The sequence below is a fragment of the Cornus florida genome, unplaced genomic scaffold (assembly GCF_030987335.1).
Source record: "Cornus florida cultivar Cherokee Brave unplaced genomic scaffold, ASM3098733v1 CherokeeBrave_3.0.0_Hap2_Chr05, whole genome shotgun sequence".
Lineage (NCBI taxonomy): Eukaryota > Viridiplantae > Streptophyta > Magnoliopsida > Cornales > Cornaceae > Cornus > Cornus florida.
The window spans coordinates 19,904,843-19,911,444 of NW_026775575.1; the positions used below are offsets into that span (position 1 = coordinate 19,904,843).

Genomic DNA, 6,602 nt, shown 5'->3' on the forward strand with positions numbered 1-6,602 from the left:
CTTGTTGTTAAGGAGGTTGATGAATGTATGGCCTAGGCATGCCTAATGGAACTTTCATATTATCATTTTGCACATTAGGATGAAGGATGCCTTGTTGGTCTATGTGACCAAGGTCTTCAACATGATCATCATTGAGAGCGTCCATTGGTAGATTGGTTCTATGTGAACTTCCTCTTCCCCTTGGATTCCTAATAGTGGATTCTAAATGCAAATCAAGAGGGACAAGAGTAGGTCTCAATGAACGACGACCATGCATGCACAATGCAACACGAATAAGCAACTTTCTCAACAATGCAATTAAACTTCACAACCACAATTTTCAAATGCAATGTATGTCAAATAAATGCCTCCACGTGGGCCCCCGATTTAACTAAGGAGATTGAGAAAGAAGGTCTCACAATAGTCCTTTAGCACTTCAACTCCAAAATTAAAAGCTTAGCTTATCAATTTTACTTAACAATTTTTCATTTTAAGCATTTTTCCTTTGCTTTGCTTTGCTCCTTGGCTTGGAATTACTTTGCTAGCTCCTTGCTCAATGCACCTAGTCAATGGAGAACAAATTCAATAAGCAATCAAAAACAGAAAATAAAAAGAAAGTAAAGACACGATCAAAAGAGTACTAATCCTAATTGAATTTCACAATTCGACGTTGCCAATTTAAAATCCCCGGCAACGGCGCCAAAAACTGACCGATAGCCTTTACAAGGGTCGCGATACCAAGTCAAGCTTGAAGAGTTGTGAATTTAGGAGGTGGCCAAGTTTTACATTTATAGAAAGCCACTACTACCTTTCTCTATATAAAATATAGATAGGGCGAGTAGGGATCGTCCCAAGGGATTTGATGGGGTATCGAATTGTGAAACTATGGTAATTAGGGTTAGTAGGTCGAGTGATCACACAATTGATTGGTTGGTTGATTAAGCTAAATTGAATTCAACTAAATAAAATAATATGAAGTAAACAAGAGAGAGAAAGAGGTCTTGGGGTGTAGAGATCACCACCAAGCAATACTTTTCTATACCACTAACAAGTGATCAATTGAGGGTAATGGATGTGTTGCAATATGATAAGGGTGTGTGTGCATTAGGTTGATTCAATTGGCAAAGATGACAAATCAAGCAAGTATTGTCTAAACATCATGTGAAGAGCACAATATATCTAAACAATAGAGCATATATTGTCTAGACAACATAGGGATAGCACAATAGATCAAAACAAGTAATTAATCCTTCATTAAGCTCACAATCCACATACAACACAATATTAGAGAAATATGCCATTTGGACTCACAAGCATGGAACATCAAACATCAAGAGTAGATTGTCCTCCCATCTAACATTACACTACCACTACACTAAATCTACACTACTAGCATGAAAATAAAGCTATCTAGACTAAGGGAGAGGCACAAACCATCAAGAATAGGCATAAACCATCAAATGAACCAAAATAGCATTCATTAAGTATATCATCTTGATAATCTCTAGATCTATAGCATCAATACACATAGACATACATCAAAAATACTAAATCTAGAGATAAGCACATGAATATCCTATTCTAGCATACATACACATATGGATAGAATAGAATAGTCAATTGGAAGCATTAAACCATACAAACCATGAAATAATCAAGATTTATATATACATGAATATCAAGATGTATCATACAACACTAATCCCTCAATAATACACAAGATTAGAGTATAGAAAGCATGTTTGGGGCTAACTCTAGCCCCAAGAGGATGTCTAGCCACTCATGGTAGTGATGATCCAACCCTCAAGGGCTAACTCCATGGCTGCTCCTTGTTGGTGAAGATCTCCTCCAATGGTGCTCTAGCTTCCCTCCTTCCTCCTCTCCAGGAATAACCTCTAAGATCAATTTTCAATGTGTGACAAGACACTCCCTCAAAAAGTGTATCATATTCCTTATATAGGTAAGTCAAATACACCCCATGATGAGCTGTGGTCGTGCAAGGCATATTCTCCAATGATTGGATGAAGGACGGAATAAATGAGCTGGAATTTAACTTTTTCTCACTGGAGGAAGTTCGATCGATCGAACCTTAACTTGAATCGATCGAAAATGGGTTCGATCGATCGAACTGCATCTTGGATCGATCGAAGTGGTCTGACTCCTCTGAATAATGACAAGGCTGGGATATTTTCAAGATATTTATGGGGAAAAAGACAAAAGTGGTTGGTAGGCGTACAGCTGTGGATAAGATCAATCATTTGAATAGGACAAAATAGGGTTCGATCGATCGAATGTGATGTTCGATCCATCGAACTTGGAATTTCAGCAAAGGCCAAGGTTGGATCTATCGAGAAGTACTATGATCGATCATAGATGTTCGATCGATCGAACTCTAAGTTGGATCGATCGAACTTTTCAGCTGCACAACTTGATTCCTTTTTGCTCCTTTCTTTCTCCACTTTGCTCCCTCATTTGGTTTATCTCAAGATTGCTTCAATTAAGCTCTTATTTGGCTGAGTTAGCTCAATTTTGGGATTAGTGCCTGAAAATATAAATAACACGTAATAAGTCTAAAACGGCAAAGTAAGATAGATAAAGGTACTAGAATGCTTAAGCTTAACGGGTTTAAATGCGCACTTTTCAGTGCTCATCAACACTATTTATATATATATATCAAATTCAAGCATGCAGAGAAGAATTTGCTTGATTGTGGAAGACGTGATGTTATAGAGGCGTGTTAAGAGGAAAGTCCTATTAAATAAGGAGTTACCAAAGTTGAGGAGAACATGTATATACAATGACAAATACATATGTGTATAGTTTATATACAGATTAGGGTTTTATGAGGATAAGGACTCTGGGCTTAAGGTGGAACCACCAAAGACGCGGTATACTTGGCAGTATACAGATGTGCCAGATGAGGATTGTTAGTGTTTCATGCGACTGCAACCATCAACTGATAGAAGTGGCTTGGATCATGGACAACGTGGTTGAAATTTTGATATAATATGTCTAAAACAAAGGAAGATTGACATACTGGAGGGAAGAAAACTACCAAATCGTGGGACACTTGGCAGTCCAAGGACAAGCCAAGTGAAGGCTTTGTTGCTGCTGGAACTACACCTTGACTTGTTGCATGGAAGACTATATGAATAGGACATTTATGTGCAATATGCAAACCCTATTCAACACAGCACTTTGCTTATCATTTTCATTTCATGTATCTCTAAATTCCTTGCAATGTATTTACATAATGTTTAATCTAAGTCCATCACTTTCTTTTCCTACTTTTCAACAAGTAGTTCATAGTTTTTTCAATTATAAGTCCAATACTTCCTTTCTTACATTCTAGCAATTACGTCTTAGTTGCTCTATTTCAAAGTCCTGCACTTCAAATTTCGTCTTCCTTTCCACTAGCACTAGAACAATCCTGAAGTCCTTATTCAAGACAAAAAGAACTCCTAGAAGTGGTCATTCCAACCTTCCTTTCAATCGCCTGATCCCGACAACTTTCCGTTAGAATATTGTTTGTAACTCTCATTTTTTAAATGACAGTAGTTCCTGGCACGCTCACAATCTTTCCATTCTCCCGGAAGGGACACAATTTTTGTGAGCCAAACAGTAAGCTATATTCCTAGACTCTCAATCTCCATTGCTCACACAACTCGTGCATGTACACATGTGAAGCTGAAAAGCAGCAGACCCAACTCATCAAGTACGACAGAGTATATTTCCACCTTCACAAAAAAAATTAAATTAAATTAATAAAATAAAATAAAATTTCCACTTGATTCTTTTATTTCTCAATTTTTCTTCCAGCTTCACAATTTCACCTTCAACTGTTTGTTCAATTTCTCTTGTTAATTCTAAACTACTTTAGTTGCAGGTCTTTCGATGTTGCAATGGAAGAAGATTGCTAGCGAAAATTTTTATAGCAGAAAGCGAATTTATAGTGATTTCACGCTTATGTGCATTTTACCAATACACTCTTAACGTTTTTATAAATGAACTACTTTTTTTTTTTGTTTTTTTTGTTTTTTTCGTAAGTTAAATAACTTAAATACCCCGTATACTTAGAGAGTTGAAGACAATAAATTTATTTCCGGTATATTTGTAAAAAATAAGTGCCTTTATCGCTCTCTTACTAAATACTGTTTCTTATATTTTGTGACAATTACTAGCTAGTTAAGCCTTATATGATAGACCCACAACATATTTTGTTCAACACCTCGAGTTCTTGAGTTCTCGATATCTAAAATCACCATAGATCTTTCAGACAGAAGAACAAACTAACATGTACTCTAACCTAGCCATGGACCATGTAACGTTCACTATGCCCAACTCCTTATCCAAACCCAAAGCGTTCCACACAGCGTCCGACCCATCAACAATATTATTCCCGCAAGGCGGTCGATAAGCATGCTGTTTGTCACAACCCTTCATTGATCACATTCATCTACAACCTTTGCCAAAACACTCCTTCTGTTGCTAGCAGTGATGCGTATCATTTGGCCGCACCGTGAGCCACCGTTGTACCACCCAGTGGACAGTGCGACAATAGGTTCCGAGTTGTGGTGGTACTTCTTGTCGCACATCGATATGCCCCTGCCATTGCCTTCTTCGCTAAAATCGTTGTTAGTAAGTTTGGCGTGTGTGGAGGACGCGATGGGAGGGGAGCACGTGTAGGTGGGGTGGGATTCACCCTGGCACACGAGCGTTTGATACTGCCTACATGCGTCTGTAGGGGACGGGGACGGGGATGTTCCCGGGCAAATGTGAGTCCCGAGATTGGGGTCGTCGAAGCATTTTCCGTTAATACAAATGAGCTGACCGGAACAGTCATCCAGAGTTCGGCAAGGACCATTGCATGAGGATATAGGATCAGTAGGGGGAGGGGAAGTCCCTCCGCAAATGTGAGTCCCGACATCGGGATAGTCGTCACATTTTCCGTTGATACAAATGAGCTGACCGGAACAGTCATTCAGCGTTTGGCATGTACCATTGCATGATGATATAGCATTTGTTGGAAATGGAAGGAAAGATATGATATTAAAGGAAAGACAGAGGGAGAAAAACATGAGATTTGCCATGGCACATATACTCTAGTGTTGGAGGCTAATGGAGAGAAGTTTCGTTATATAATAATGTGCATCCGAGAAAGAATTGTGCAAGGATTGACTACGTACAAAGAATTGTGCAGAGGATTGACCACAAAGTCTTTGCGTCTCCACTATTGAATTAGTGTTTGAGGTGGGGCAATTAGTGACGCAATTAAAACATACTTCCCCTCTAATAAAAAGAGTGTCATGTTTGAAGAATTGTGACTCACAATGTCTCAAAAAGAGTGTCATGTTCGGACATCGTGAGTTACAATTCCCCAAACATGACATTCTTTTTTGTGTGAGTCAGAGTTACCCAAACATGATACTCTTTTTGGAACTGATAGAGTATTACTATGAGCTAATATAATCCAAAGATGCTATCTAGTTTGAAAATAAAAAATTAAAAGACCTTTTAGAGTATCTCCACTGTCATGTATGATGTGTAAATTTTTTTTATCTCCAGCAATCTGTTAAGATACACTACCATGTGTAAAATTGTTGTGTATTTTACACAACCTTTTTACAGAGCCACATCAGCATATTTATTTTCTCCTCCATCTTTCTCATTTCATTAACTATTCAACCCTATATTAAGTAGATTTGTAAAAATTATATGGGGTCCAAGTATGACACTGGTTGATTGTTATTGGAGGATATATTTTTACACAAAAGTAAAAAATAACTGCTGGAGTTAAAAATAAATAATTCAAATTTTTGTGTAGATCTATTATAATACATCAGATTTACACAAAATAAATAAATAAATAAATATACACAACTGTTGAAGATGCTCTTTCTCCATTATTTATTGTGGTGTCTTGCCATGAGCCCTTCAGAGTATTCAGGTGTTATATATATATATATATATATATATATATATATATACACATATGAACTAGACTTGCATATTTATCAGTAAGTAAGTCACTCCTACTTACCGCTAATGTAGTTCAATCACAAATGCACAAATAATTCTTAATTATAAAATCTGAAAGGTAATAAATATGTAAATCAAAAAGGATGACTGAATTTATTTCAAAAAATAATTGTTGTCCTTATTTATCACTTTTCAGATTTTGTAATTATGAATTATTTGTGCATTTGTGATTGGACTACATCAGCTTGTGATTGACTGCTTATATTATTATCTTATTTGGGTGTTTTGTGTATTTTAAAAATATTTTTTTTAATATAGAAAAGATCTTAACATAAGAAAGATAAAAAATAGCAAAACATATCATCATATAAATCAAATCCTAATATCAACTCAATAATGAATTCAGTTATGTCTATATAAGTTACAATTCTTTACAATAAATGAGTGTCCACCTTTTATTTTTGGCTGTTCCAAAATAAGTGTCATAATTCAAAATTCAATGCACTATATTTTTAATATTCTTAATTTATCCTCTTATCTGGAAATAAATGTCTCACTTAAAGAATGTCAAGACAAAATTTTAGAAAGGCGTGTTAGGGAATTCATTTCATACAACTATAATAAAAATATACAAAAACATTACA

At 36.2% G+C, this 6,602-nt stretch overlaps 1 pseudogene; it reads right to left on the reverse strand.

Moving 5' to 3' along the window:
* Window positions 1-4,251: 4,251 nt before the first annotated feature.
* On the reverse strand, window positions 4,252-5,069 carry LOC132309072 (kiwellin-like; annotated as a pseudogene).
* Between the last annotated feature and the right edge of the window lie 1,533 nt (window positions 5,070-6,602).